The sequence below is a fragment of the Equus caballus genome, chromosome 9 (assembly GCF_041296265.1).
Source record: "Equus caballus isolate H_3958 breed thoroughbred chromosome 9, TB-T2T, whole genome shotgun sequence".
Taxonomy (NCBI): Eukaryota; Metazoa; Chordata; class Mammalia; order Perissodactyla; family Equidae; genus Equus; species Equus caballus.
In genome coordinates this window covers 25,335,773-25,349,981 of record NC_091692.1, presented here as the reverse complement: position 1 = coordinate 25,349,981, position 14,209 = coordinate 25,335,773, and the positions used below count along the sequence as shown (strand labels likewise).

Here is a 14,209-nt window from a genome sequence, read left to right as displayed (position 1 = left end):
TTTGTCATGTCGCACTTTTGGTGCTATTTGTCTTATAGTGAAATGAAATGATAGATGGGAATACTCTGAAAAAGTTCAAATTGTTATGGAAATAGCAAGTTTTAATATAACCAAAGGCAGATAAGAATAGGAGTCTCAATTTCTGTTGGCTTGTATTCCAGGAATTGTCTTACTGTCCCATAACGGACCAGAGCATTACACCCAGTTCCTGTTGCATTGACCTCTCTGTGGAGGACATTCTCCCTGTTTCTATCAGCTTGCCAGGCCAGGCGGAACCTGATCAGAGCCTTCTATTCTTGACGGACACGCCAAGAATCCACCTGATTTTTGGTGACAGAAACCTGTCTGAGGATGTGTCACATTGTCTGAGGGGAGGCAGGAGGCAAATTCCAGCGACTCTAACATTGACTGAGACTGCTCAGGAGCTTCTGGGCCATTTTGGTGAATTTGTTCCTCAAAAGTCATCTGTCCCTTCGACAGTCTTTCAGTTAGTTTAGGACTCAAGATCTCCATTTGTAGTGTGGCGAAATTTAGGAAACAATATGTATGTTTGGAGAGAGAAAGCCAGATACGCAGGAGAAGGCTTGCTGTGAGTGGCCACTTTGATTTTTCTGTTTCTAGAATTTCAGATTTCTTTGGCATATCATTTCTGAGAGCTGTTCCTGAAAACACCTGTACATTATAACCTCCATTAGGTACATAAAAGCTATGGATTGAGGGATATGCCAAACCATGAAGATGAGAGGCCTCCATTTTGCTTCTCTTAGCCGTTAGTTTGTGTTCATACCATTAATCAAATAAAAGATTAAATACCACAGGAGCAAGTGATGTCAATTCCTAAACTACTCTTAGAGGGCAGCTAGAAATCCTCAGCCATTCTGAACAGCTAGGGAGAGGCGAGGGGGTCAGCTTTTGAACACATTGGTTTCGCAGCTCCCGTTGAATTCTCAGTACAGGCCTGTGAGAGTGAGGGAGGGTTTGACATCTGCCAGCAACAAGATCCATGGGGTCAGTGCTAACGCCTCTCCTGTTTAGGTCTTGATCACAGTCCCTTTAGATATTCAAGATAGACCAGGATCCTGTGTTGCAAATCCTGTGTAATAATTTCTGGTTCCTTGAATTTCACTCACCTAGTTTCAATTTCACTACTAACGTATTACAGTTCATAATTTAAAAGGAAGGATTTATGTGCATATAGCAATTTCAAAGGTGGACTCAGGATCCATTATTCTACAGTGTCTTTCTGCCCTTGAGCTCACAGGGCTTTGTAGATGATAAGAAACTATATCTTGAAGGGTACTTTTTGACTTGTCCAGAGGGCTACCTTTCTGACTGATCAGCTTTAGAGAATTCCTATTGTCAAACTGTGAAACTTTTGTCCAATCAGAAGCCTGAGGGAAAACCCTCCAGCACGACTCTTTATACAGATCTGTGTAGAAAGACGAAAGGTCAAATATGAGAGGGATTTTCCTTCCCAGCAGCACTCAGCCAAAGAAATGAGCTGGGAGGAAACTCTGCAGGGTAGAGATGCGTCAGAAATTAGGTTCCAGGAATACAGAAATAGTTCTCTGATGTTTGCGTTATCAAAATACGATGAAATCTTCCTATTTTCCTCCCAGACCTCCATAGAGGGACCTTTTCTCCTTGGAACTACCTGAGGTTCAGGTAGGTCCCCCCAGCTGAGCAGGTGAGTGATAATAACTGGATAGGTTTTTCTCAGACGTGATTAATGCAATGTCAAATAATTGGAATAATAGGCGATTTTAAAAAAAATATGCGTTTATACATATAAAAGCGGTTATAAAAAATGTCTTTATTAAAACAACCATTAAATGACTCTGTGCCTGTTGATAGGATAAGGCCTTTCAGATACAAATCCTTATCCTGCCGGCTGCTTGTGCCTGTGTCTTTGAGCCTCTCACGGGTGAAGATTGGCTGCAATGTGTCTTTCTCATCAGCTCACTTCTGAGAGAGACCTGCCTTGCTTATCTCAGGGATTATCTTTAACACAGTTTCTTTTTATTTATTGATACTTCCTCTTTCCTGCAAGAAACCAAAAAAAGGAACGGTGCATTGTCTTAGGTTGGGTTTCCTAGGAAACAGACCCTGGAATGGGGCTTTGTGTACAAGCATATGGTTGGGGAGGGCTCTGGGGATAGACGCCTATGGTAGATGAAGGAAGGAGGATTGGACAGAGGGAGGACTGTGACATAGTCACCACAAAGACTGCAGCTGGTCCTGATCCCCTGGGGCCTGTAGGGCTGGATGGTCCTTCAGAGTTGCCCAGGCGTGAGACAACCACGTGTGCCAGCCAGTGGATGTGTGCTACCCCTGGGGAGGAGCCAAGAGCTTGGGCAAGGCAGCATTCTTGGGCTGAGAGCAATCCCCAGAGAAGGACTCATTGAGAGCCTAGTACTTAGCACTCTCAGCGGCTGGAGGATGAGTGCCTCAGTCGTGAAGGGAGAGATCTGGGTGGTACACTGTGGAATCCACTACATGCTCCTTATGTGACTTTGTTCTTAAATGTTTGGAAAACCTGATGCCTCTCTTTCCCATGCGAGTCTCTGTTTCCTACCAATGTATTTGCTCAGTTTGGGAGTTAGAGTTCCTTTGTGTAGTGTGTATATATACATACACATCCTATATCGTACATCTATCTATTACTACATATACATGATCAATATCTGTATCTGCCCAGGTGTGCTGTGCTGGTATGCTCAGGATTTTATGGGTCTTTCTAGGTGCGCCGAGGCAGACCAAAGGCTAGTGAGAGGAGGCGCTTTTGAAATGAGTTTTTAAAAATTTTCCTTGATTTAAAATCTTCTGCCAGGGCTGGGTGCGGCCTTAAGGATCAAAGAGTCCTCAGCCTCTGGCTGCCTGAGTGTTTGTAGCCATATGATGACAAAAAAGTACTTTCCCTCCAAGAGCCGTTTGTGATCACTCTGTGGAGCTTGGAGAGTGAAATGTGTTTTTAGACGAGGGAAACACACACCTCACTGAGGAACCTTGGCTCTGAGACCTTGGCTGCCGAGAACCACCAAGTTCTAGAGGGCTGTCATGTTGTTCTGTGAAGTAACAACTAGAGGTCTGCAAACTGTTCCATGGTTGGCTAGATCCTGCTATTGAGTGACACATTTCCGAATGTAATTCACATATGCGGTGCTTAAGTCGGTATAGGGCTTGCTATCAACCCCTGAGATGTTGGAATTCTTTCAATTTGAGTTTATGGATGAGGAAATAGAGGCTCTATGAGGTAGACCAACTTGCCCATGGTCTATGTGCTTTAGAAGTGAGGTGCTCCCGCATGCCGGTTTGCTCCAAGTGTCCCCGTTCATTCTGTTCTTGTGGAATTGTTAGTAGTACTCCCTTTACACTCACTCAAATTTCTTGACTCAGATGATATGTGATCTGGCTCTTGAGTCCAAGCCTCTTGACACCAAATCTCACAAGCTTCCTTCAATGCCTTGCAAATACTCTTAGAAAGTTCTAGCTTGTCAACTGCGTGTGGCCTCTACAACCTGGAATGGTCCTGTCCCACTGAGCAGTGTCTTTGGCTCTGCCCACAGTCTTCTATCTTCCTCCACAACACAGACCAGGAGCAACCAGCACTGACTATATTTTTCACTAAAAGTTTTTCCTCAAACACGTAGGATCACAAAAATCTGACCCAATAGAAACACTGACGTAAGGCTGAGAGATGTAAGTTTTTATTCAGTTAATGGGGCTCCCTTGTGTTCTTTTTTAGACTCAGGGCTCTTGGCCCTGTGCTGATTTTTATGACTGAGCTATATCGTCTGATGAGTGGATTAGTAGTCTAGATTCTGAAACTCACGTTCGACCCTCTGTCAGCTGAGATACTTGGTATTTTCCCAGGAAATAGCACGGTGAACACAGCTCCCAGTGAGAAGACCCTATATTGCTCTTCCGGTTCAAGGCTGTTGGCACTTTCTTGACGGCAGCTTTAGGTGTGAGGCTGGCATTTGGAGAGTGTCTGAAGAGTGAGAAATGAGTTAGCGTCAGCCGCGTCCTGCGCTGGGCAGCCCCATGGCGAGACAGGTCATAACACTAAAGCCATAGACAAACATCTCAAAAATTCCCCCACCCTCAAATAACCCCAAGTGTTATCAAACCCGTTAGGTTTGATAGTTCTAAGAGCAATGATGGAGTATGACTTCAGAAAAAAAATTTCATAATATTAGTTTAATATGACTCATCCTTCAAAGCAACTAGTTGATTGACCCAACATTTAGAAATCTATTCATAGGAAGAATTATGACACCCTGCCTTAGACGTCACCTAAAAGGGATCAGGCTTGTCTTAGCAGTAAGCACCGATTTCTGTTTTTATTAAAAATGGCATTCCCCCACCTTCCATTAATAATATACACAAAGAAGTTTTCTGGTTAGAATTAGTTCGGAATAATTTGAGGAGTCAAAATGACGTTAATTAAAAAAAAAAAAACGCTTGAAATCCCGCTTTTCAGGAGATTAGCCATCACACAGTTGAAGGAGGAAAGAAAGATTTATTTTTCTAAGTGACTTTTTTACTTACCGGGGTGAGAGAGGCAGAGAGATGGAGAGAGAAGCTGAGGTCTCTTTTATGTGTGTGAAAACAGCAAAGTCTCCTTTGAGCTTTCACTTTTTATCAAAATACACAGGCAAATTAGAGAATCAAAAAGTTCCCAATTTAAAAACTAACAAATACACCACAAGAAAAGCCAAAGGCCAGGAAGACCCTCCCCAAATGCCAGCTAGTAACCCTCTTGGCTGAGGTCAGAAATGAGCAGAAAATGCTTCTCTTCGATAAAAACACTTGATATCATTTTGGTTTCCATGTAACATTTTCCTGTACAGCTGCAGAAGATAGAGTTTTCAATTAAATAAACGGCTCACTTAAGAATTGAAAGCATTGGACAACGCCAAAGGAAAAAAAAAAGAAGAAGAAAAGAAAGAGAATCAATTGACTGTTGCTCTTCTCCCCCTAGATTACTTACCTGGCAGCTTTGAAGACAGTGGAGGCGCCTCAGGTTAAGTTTGACATTGATACAGAAAAAAAATCTCTGGGAGATTTCTTAGTGGGATCACTCAGGCCTGTGGCGATCTAAAATATTTCAGTCGCTACCATTCCCTGATCCAACTTTTTGTCAATTTACTAATTTTCTGTCTTCGATGGTTCATTCAGGACTTTTCTTCCCTTTTCTTTCTCCCCTCACTATCCTTCCAGGCACCCGGGAAATGTGGGTGCTCCCCATTCCGATGCGTTCTTTTGGATGCATTCAGTCTCATGAGGCCATTTTGAAGAGAGACGTTTGGACAAGGCTTAAAAACAAACTGTAAAACCTCCAGCTCTTAACAAAGTGCTAGATAGTATGTGAAATAGACATTCTCATCTTATTCGTGTTGACTTCCTTCTGCACTCATCCCGTTCTCTGTTCCCAACCTTGGGCTCTAGGAAAGACCCAGCAATGGGCTGAGTTTGTCTGTAGGGCACCTTAGTTGCAATCAAAATTGCCTTTACATTTCACTGACCTGTTTTGATATGATTACTTCAAATTATCTTTCCCAAAGTGCTTTGCTTTGGAACAAGCCATCTCAGAGAAAAAAGAGTAATATATCCAAGTAATCATGGTATAAAGAGTTCTGAACCGGTTATTAGAGGCTGCCCCATCTTTTGGTAATGGGTTTCTTTCTTAACATACTTCTTTTACGTTATTTTGAAGATAAACCTTTATCCCACTCGAGATGTGCTGGGAAGCATGTAGCCAGGACTATGGGAGTCACAGTACAACTTTTCTTGGGATAGAAAATAATAACCTGGAAAATTTCCTATCACTTTATTCTTCAGTTCAGCCACAATATGTGAGAGGAAAAATATGTAATATTGTATTGAAATAAACAGAAGGAAAAAAGGAAGCTCTGATTGTTAAAGCCATATTTAGACATTTGTCCAAAGATTTGTTAAATCTCTCTTTAGATTTTGGGAATCTAATTATGGTAATATCAATAGCCTATGTATATATTGTCTGAAACTTTCTTGTTCCGAAGTCCTGGTCGGATCTGCCCAAAGCCCCCTTCCCATGTCCTGTGGAGATCTGGAGCTCTTTCCGTGCCCCTTGACTCTCGGGCAGTGGATCGGAGGATGGTTCTCACAGCTCACGGGCACCTCAACCTGCAGGCTCTGGCATCTGCCGAATTTGGGGAGGTTTTTGATGGTCTTGTCACTTCATGCAGGTTGTCATTCTTTCCCATTGCGCTGACATAGATGTGGAACTCAGCTCCTTTCCCTGATTCCACAAAGATTATGCATACAAATTCTTGTGTGTGTAGGAGATTTTTGTAAAATTGTAGGGGAATGTTAGTGGGGGTAGGCATTGGGAAAGAGCAAAGTGTTTAATTTCAAAATGCTAAGTATTTCAGACTTAATGTTCCTAGACTTAAAAATGTCCTTAAGTTATCCAGTATTTGGGATTAAAAGTGAGAAAATTCAAAATTTGAAATATTTAAATATAGAGGCAGAACAGCTAATAGTATAATGAAGGCCAATGTCCCCACCACCCAGACTTAGTGAATCTTAACATTACACCATACTTTTTCTGATACTTTTTTTTTGAGGAACATTAGCCCTGAGCTAGCATCTGTGCCAGTCTTCCTCTATTTTATATGTGGGATGGCTGCCACAGCATGGTTTGATGAGCGGTGCATAGGTCCCTGCCCGGGATCCAAACCAGTGAACCCCGGGCCTCCAAAGCGGAATGCACGAACTTAACCGCTGCACTACCGGGCTGGCCCCTCTGACACTTCTTTTTAATGAAATACAACATTATGGACAATGTCAGGGGTCTTGTGTGACCCTCCCTGATCGTTTTCCTTTCCCTCCTCTGGTAGATAGCTTTTCCCATCACCTGAGTGTTTATTATTCTCGTGCCCAGTTTTATACTTCTTTTTCTTATGTACGTAGCCTCAATCAGTATAGATTATTGTAGTTAATGTTTTTAACTTTACGTAATTGACATCAAACTGTACATAACATTCTTCCACTTGTTTTTTCATTCAACCCTGATGCGTGCAGCTCTATGTCATGTCTTAGGAGCTGCATGGTGTTCCATTGTGTGAATATTCCACAATTTATCCATTTTCCTACTAATGAACCTTTAGGTTGTTTTCAGCCCTAGCTGTCACATTCACAGTGTTGCAATGAACATTCTTTTCATTTTTCCTTGAACGCACGTGTGAGAGTTTCCTCAGGGGCTATGCCTACAAGGGGATTCGCTGCCTGCTTCACCCACTCAGAGCCCATAGGCTCATGTTACCTGCTGATTCCAATACTTCCTCCTTTTTAATTCCTCTTCCTCATTCTTTTTTGTGTAAAATATCCTCTGTCACTCAAAATTATCTAGATTCTGTTTTGGGTTAAGCAGTTCAGCTCTTTCTAGCCCTTGCACCTAAACTCAGTTCTTGATTCGTCTTGCGTATGCAATCCTATTATGGCATTCTGTAGGACAGAACCAACCAAACATATCCCTCCTTTAACAGGACCCAGCCTCATTAGAAGGAGATTGTGATTGTAAAAGGAATTTGATTTCTCTAGTGCTTTTGGGAAAGGACTCCCATAGAATAATGGTTTGCTATATCTCTTAGACTAGGGAATCAGCACGTGCTTGTGAGATTTTGTCTTCAAGAATAAAATACACTATTCATTCATTCAACAATCATTTATTGCACATGTTTACCTGGCACTGTACTAGGGGCTGGAATGATCACAAAAATGAATCAGATCCTGGGGCCTGCCCAGTGGCGCAGCGCTTAAGTTCGCGTGTTCCGCTTCTCAGCGGCCTGGGGTTCGCCGGTTCAGATTCTGGGCGCGGACGTGGCCACACTTGGCACGCCATGCTGTGGTGGGTGTCCCACATATAAAGTAGAGGAAGATGGGCACGGATGTTAGCTCAGGGCCAGGCTTCCTCAGCAAAAAGAGGAGGACTGGCAGTAGTTGGATCAGGGCTAATCTTCCTCAAAAAAAAAAAAAAGAATCAGATCTAAAGAACTCCCAATCTATTCAGGGAAATAAACACTTAAACAAATACTTTAAAAAACTTTCTTCCACAAGTAGAAGAGAGTGCTGTGGAAATATTGGGAAAGGGATGTTAGCTTTATTGAGAAGACTCCAGAAAGGAGACCACAACAGAAAGAATAATTGCCAAGTGCAAAGCTTAGTAGTCTAGTGGGGTTGGAATAGGCAAGGAATTTGGTGGCCAGATTTCAAAATCTTGGAAGGAAAATCGAGAAGCAGTAGCGAGGTAGAGCAGTGCCAGATTTTGCGTGGTTGCGTGTGCCAGGCTCAGCTGTCGGAATCGTAATCTATAATCAATGGGGGAGGCATGAGAGTTTAAAAAATGAAGGTGTTATAATACTAAATCTGGGCTATGAAAAAGAAACTAACAGCTATCTGTCAATTTGGTGACCACTTAGGTTGTTCGGGTGGCGTTCCAGGGGCGAATGTAGAGGGATTGAACAAAAGTAGTTGGGGAAGAATGATGAAAAGTCAGTCAGGAAATTTCAGGATTTACCGTTGTCAAACACAAAGATGGTCCGGGCTTTGTGAGGGAATGAAAGGAAGGAAGAGCAAAAGATAAGAAGAATCCTAGTTTGGCAGGCTAATCAGGTCAGGATGCCATTCTCCAAGAAAAGGAGTTTGGGAAGAGGGACAAGTCTTTATTGGAAAGCCATGAATTTGGTCTAGGTAATTTTTAATGTCAAGTGCTTGTGAGAAACAGGAAAGAGTTGTCTGTCTGTGGCCAGGGGAACTATGGTTTAGTATTCAGGAGAGGTAAGACCAAAGGGGGAGAGTTGGGGGAGGGTTTCAATACTGTTAAAAGCAGCAGAGAAGTCAAGGAAGATGAATGCCGAACATAAAGCATATGGAGCAAAATCAGTAGTGTTTCAGCAGAAAAGGCTTCAGCTGAGTGAACGGAAGTTGATGTGGTGGACACTGCTAATTTGATCACAATTATCTATTTTTCCAGCCTTCTTTACCAATAAAACCCTGGTTTTATTTAAGGGGCAGTGAGCATCTAGGGATGACCATGTGGGACAGTTCTGGCCAATGAGACATAAGTGGAAATCTGGTGGGGATTTCTCGGGAAGTTTTAAGTTTCCTGATAGGCATTGATTCTTTTCACTTTTTCTCTTTGCTCTTCCTCTTTCTTCCTTCCTAGAATACTAAATAAGGCCGCAAAGATGAGGATGAAAGCCTGCAGGTTCAGGATGGTGGGAAAGATGGCATTGGTGAGCACTGTACAGCCCCGGTCTCCCTGCCCCTAGAGTTCTTGTTGTGTAAGACTGTTTAAGAGCTTCAGTTAGATTATTTAGAGTTATATTAGTGGGATGTGTTTTCATTATCAGAAGCTGACTCCCCAGGTCAGTATTAACTCCAGGCACTGGCAACAGAGAATCTGAGTCTTCAACCTTGATGGCAAGATTGACTTGACCTCCCCTTGTATGATTAGTCTGTGGATTCCTGCATCGAAATCTCTTGAACAGCTATAAAAATGCAGACACTAGAACCTCACTCTAGATTAACTAAATCAGATGATCTGGGAATGGACCCTGGGAATCTACTTTTAATACACTAGGGTTTGAGAAATACAGCATTAGTTTATGATTCCTCTATACCACTTTAAGATTCATGCATATAGGCTTCTAGTCTCCAACTATGGGCAGCCAGTGAAAGTAACCTTGTGTCCACACATTAGGGGTGGATGGTTATGTCTACATCTGGATGGGTTGAAGAAATATTTAAAGGGTTAATTGGAAACCTAGTGTCAGGAAAGTCAGGCTTGCATGTTGACATGCTCTAATTTGATCCTATGAAACATCAGTAGTCGGTGCCTTTGAAATCTCTGAAGGAATGGGAGGTCTTGAGGGCTACTGAATCAGTGGGGGAGGCGGGGGGGACATTGGAGCTGGAAGCCAAGTTGGTTAGTCTACACCAGCTATTTTTTGAGATAGTGACACTTTCACACCACTATATAGCTCTTGTTGTGAGTCACTGGAGTAGATTATTACATAGTTTTGCCTGCCATTTTAACCCTTAAATAAGAGCAGACAATTTTTTTTAATTCCCAGGAACAAACGGTAACATCTAGCAAGCAGTTTGCATCGACTCTGCACGACAACCAAAAGTGGGTAAGGTTTTGAACTTTTTACTGGCAGTTTCTCTCTTTGAATATGTATTCTGAAGAGTTTTTTTTTTTTCAGTATGCTGTGTTGTCCAAATGAAAATTCTCCAAAATAATGACATCAAGATCAAACCAAGATAAAGAGCTGGCATCATTATACTTGACAGGCATATACAGTACTTATGCTGAAATTGAAATGATCAAAACTAACCTCATGGAAAAATGCAAGCACCCAAAGGTTGTAAGAAAAGTCATACAAATCAAATTTATAAAGCAAATAAATCAAATTTATAAAGCAATTCTAATGCCACTTTTGAAAAAAGTAAATTCCCTCTTAGAGGACTCATCGACTTCATCCTAGTCCAAAAGCTTGTTGGGTGGCAGAAATGATGATGATTATAGCCTGAGACATCAGTAAAACTTTTGCATCCACAAAAAATGGGAAAACAGACCTTTAGGCAAAACGCTAAAAATAGGCTCATTTTGGTGAAATGAAGCTGTTTGAATAAATGCAACTAATAGTTTTTATCTAAACCATCTGTGGTGTGAAATGGGAAGTCATATGGAAAAGTCCTTAGAGACTTCTGATTGCTCTACATTAGAAAGGAGAGGGGGAGAGAGAGAAAAGGGGTTTCTCTCCGTTTATCTGAGAATTAACAAAGTGATCAGCAAAGTGACAGTGGAGGCCAACTCGTGCTGGCTGCAGGCAATCTGGCTCCCCCAGCTGTCCATGTGCTGAAGGTGAATGTTCTGGGAACGCAAGACCAGAATCATTTCAAGAAACTGATAGGTTATATAAAGTAGCAGATTCTTTCCTTTGTAAGAAAGGAGAGAGAAGGAGAATGAGAGAGAGAGAGAAGAAAAATCCACTCTAAAACCACCCCCAGGGACTTAGTGTAGTAAAGGACTGTCACTTCTGTTGTGTTGGTCTGCTAAAACCACATCTGGAAACCAGGTGTTAAAAATGACCCAACTCAGCAGTGAGAATGGCTTTGTAGATACACATATTTTGTAATATTACCCGGAAATTACAGTTTCATTTAGATATATCGTTCTTCCTTTCTTCTTGTATGAAACTCCTGCCAAGACCAGATTTAAGTTTCTGTGGGTCTACTTTGATAAAAAAACAAAAACAAGACAAAATACAAAATGCTCCATAGACTTGGTTGCAGTTTACAAAGAGGTGAATTCTAAAGGGTTTCCTCGGGCCTGGGAAACTGGATAAAACCAGATCAAAGATAAATCTAGCAGTGATGATTGGTGCAAGCTACTTTTTTATGGTGCACTTTCCACATATTTGAGCATCACACCAATAATGTTAGGTTTCTGGAGGGACTTGATCCACAGACCACGCACCATGGGAATAGCTCCCTTTCATTCATTAGTCTCTTTGGTTCTTGAGTAACCACAGTGGGATCCTCAACAAATCATTGGGACACCTCACTTAGTTCATTGGCTTTTTCAGATTTAATCTTGGAAATAGTATATTCCTTCACCTCCCACACTCAGTTTACTCATTTCAGTAATCAAAGAATTATAAGCCAATGAGAGGCAACCAAACTTATAAAGCCAAGAAGACAAAGTTTACCGAACGTTCTCCTGCAGAGCATGATAAGAATACACCTAAGGAATCCCTGTGCCCCCACCCTGGCCTTTCTTGGATTCTATTGAAAATCATATTAACTTTTGGAGGGACAAAAAGTTGAGGCTATATGCTCTGAATTTAATTTGATTAGCAACAGATATGCTTTGACTCCAGCGATGCAACAGTCCCTTTTGAGTGAGGTCTAAGGTACTATCCATTGGATCAAGTAGAGAGGGTACATTCTTGCACAGTCCAGCACTTGGCCTAATTTCTCCGAGTGGGCAGGTCCATACGGTGGTAGCTTTTGCACTAGAAAATGGCCACAGTACCCATAAGTCTAGGGCTATTTTAGGACTTAGAACATTCTGTGTCTTACGGTCCTAGATTAATTTTTAAGTGAATTCTGCCTTCTAGATTCTCCTTTGTCCATAGCCCAGGCTTTGGCAAGACCAAGAATTAAAGCTCTGAGCAGTGAGGCCAGCTCAGTGGGGTTCAGTGGAGCTCAGTGAAACTCACATTGTGCCTTCTCTTCTTAATAGCGAGTCACTTCATTTCTTTAATTGTAAGTGCTGAATTAGTATTATTTCTCATCTACCTTTCACCCACCATCATGGACTGTGGAAACGATTAGGGATAGAGTTCCTGGATGTCCGTGGAGGAGTGGCATACTCTCAGGGCTGAGTAGTATGGTTCCTTTGGCTATGCCTCGGAATTCAATGGGATTTGATCCCAATTCAAATGTCAGATATCAGACTGCATCAATAACAAAGACTTCAAAACAAAGTTATTTGGAGGTTAAACATTGACAAACACCTACTTTAAATGTCCATCCAGAAAGCTTAGCTCCCAGGTCTTCCCCCCCTCCCCCCCAGGAGCATAATGGAAAGTGCCAGCAGTGAAAGGGTTAAGAGATGACCATGTCCTTTTGCATCTGCTCTGACAACCTATTCCAGCCTGATGCAACTTGAAAAGGTTGAGGTTAATCCTCAAAACGCAGTCATATTGGTAAGACCAATGTGACCTTCACCGTAACACTGGGCCCTTTATAGCCTGATGTTTAACTACATTGGAATGTTGTTCTTTCCATTTCCTTTACGACTGTACTTGGCTTTGAAACTCCTGGGTCTTATTCCAGTACAGAACTCAATCTGCCCTCTCTCTCAGAGACTTCAAAACATCCAAACCTGCCTTATTCTACAGTTTCTACTGAATCAGAATGCGAGGTGCCTGCTTTACCAGGCGGCTTGTCCTCTTTCAGAGTCCTAGGAAGAAACCTCAGTTCATGAGAGAAGGATTAATGGCCACTACTGAATTTCCCTCAGCATCCCACGGTGGGGTCTTTTCCCAGTGGCATGGCTGATAGGGCATGTGCCAGTCGGAGGAAACAAGACATGAATTTTGGAAATCTGATGGCTCTAAGCCTTTGATCGCCACTTTCTAACTGTCTTTAAAACCTTTTGCCGACAACAGTTGCAAGCTGTGGTTTTTTGTCTGTGTGAGGTGACTAACAGCGTTACCACTCTCTATGTGGGGAATGCATTCATCTAGCACCCAAACCACCTCCTGACTTCCGGCACCTCTTATCAGCTAAGCCATCGGCCGCGAGCTGACATTTCAGCACTCAGAAGCTCCCCACCCCCACTCCAAAAAAAAAAAGTGACAGGAGGAGAAAAAGGCTCATTTGGCAATAGTTTGCTCTTGCTGTTTGGCCTGGAGAAAGACGTTCAAAGTGGTAGAAGATTGTTTAGTAACAGCTGGCGAGCACCAGGGTGTGAGGCTGATTTTCAGATATGACAGGCACTTACAGGAATGCTGCCAGATACAGCTGTTTAAAAGCCTTAATAAACAGCAAGTCAATACTAATCTTTGCCAAATTAATCTTTTCCCTGACAGCCCATCAGGGCAATTATGTTTAGGCTTATTGTAAACACACAATTGTCAAACAGGGATGCTGCAGCCTTTAAAACACTGTAGTTTAGTTCATGCTCTTTCTTTAGAATGATTGTTTTTCTGTAGAATTGTAAGTCTTTCCATTCTATTTTCCAGTCGCTATCTTTTTTTCTGTCCTCATGTCAGTGTGAATGAAATTTCGCTTTCAGATGTCCTTGCTAGCAAGCTGTTAATAAAATGTGAAATGATGACAGTTGTAGGATTAGTGCTGGTGGGCACCTTTAATGAGGCACCATTCTGACCAGGGCTGAAATATAACGCATCGTCGTGCTCAGTTGTCTCCTGGTCCTGGAACAAGAACTCAGTCTTCACTTACCTACTACAACGTAAGCTGGTTCTGGATACAAATGACAAGACGTTGACTGAGTAAGAAAAGAGATAGCAAAGTCTAATGTCTCTGTATACACGTGTATTGCCAAGTGTGTGTGTGTTGGTTGGGAAGTCACCCCTTCCTCCCGCAGTTCCAGCCTTCCTCCTTCATGAGTGGTGATGTCAGGAAG

The 14,209-nt window shown here is 42.2% G+C and overlaps 1 long non-coding RNA gene across 1 annotated transcript; it reads left to right on the top strand.

Annotated features, from left to right (window-relative positions):
• Window positions 1-1,550: 1,550 nt before the first annotated feature.
• LOC111775082 (uncharacterized) lies at window positions 1,551-10,473 on the top strand. Its single transcript, XR_002810580.2, has 4 exons — window positions 1,551-1,687; window positions 9,212-9,281; window positions 10,122-10,177; window positions 10,254-10,473. It is a non-coding gene; the product is annotated as an uncharacterized lncRNA (long non-coding RNA).
• Window positions 10,474-14,209: the final 3,736 nt, after the last annotated feature.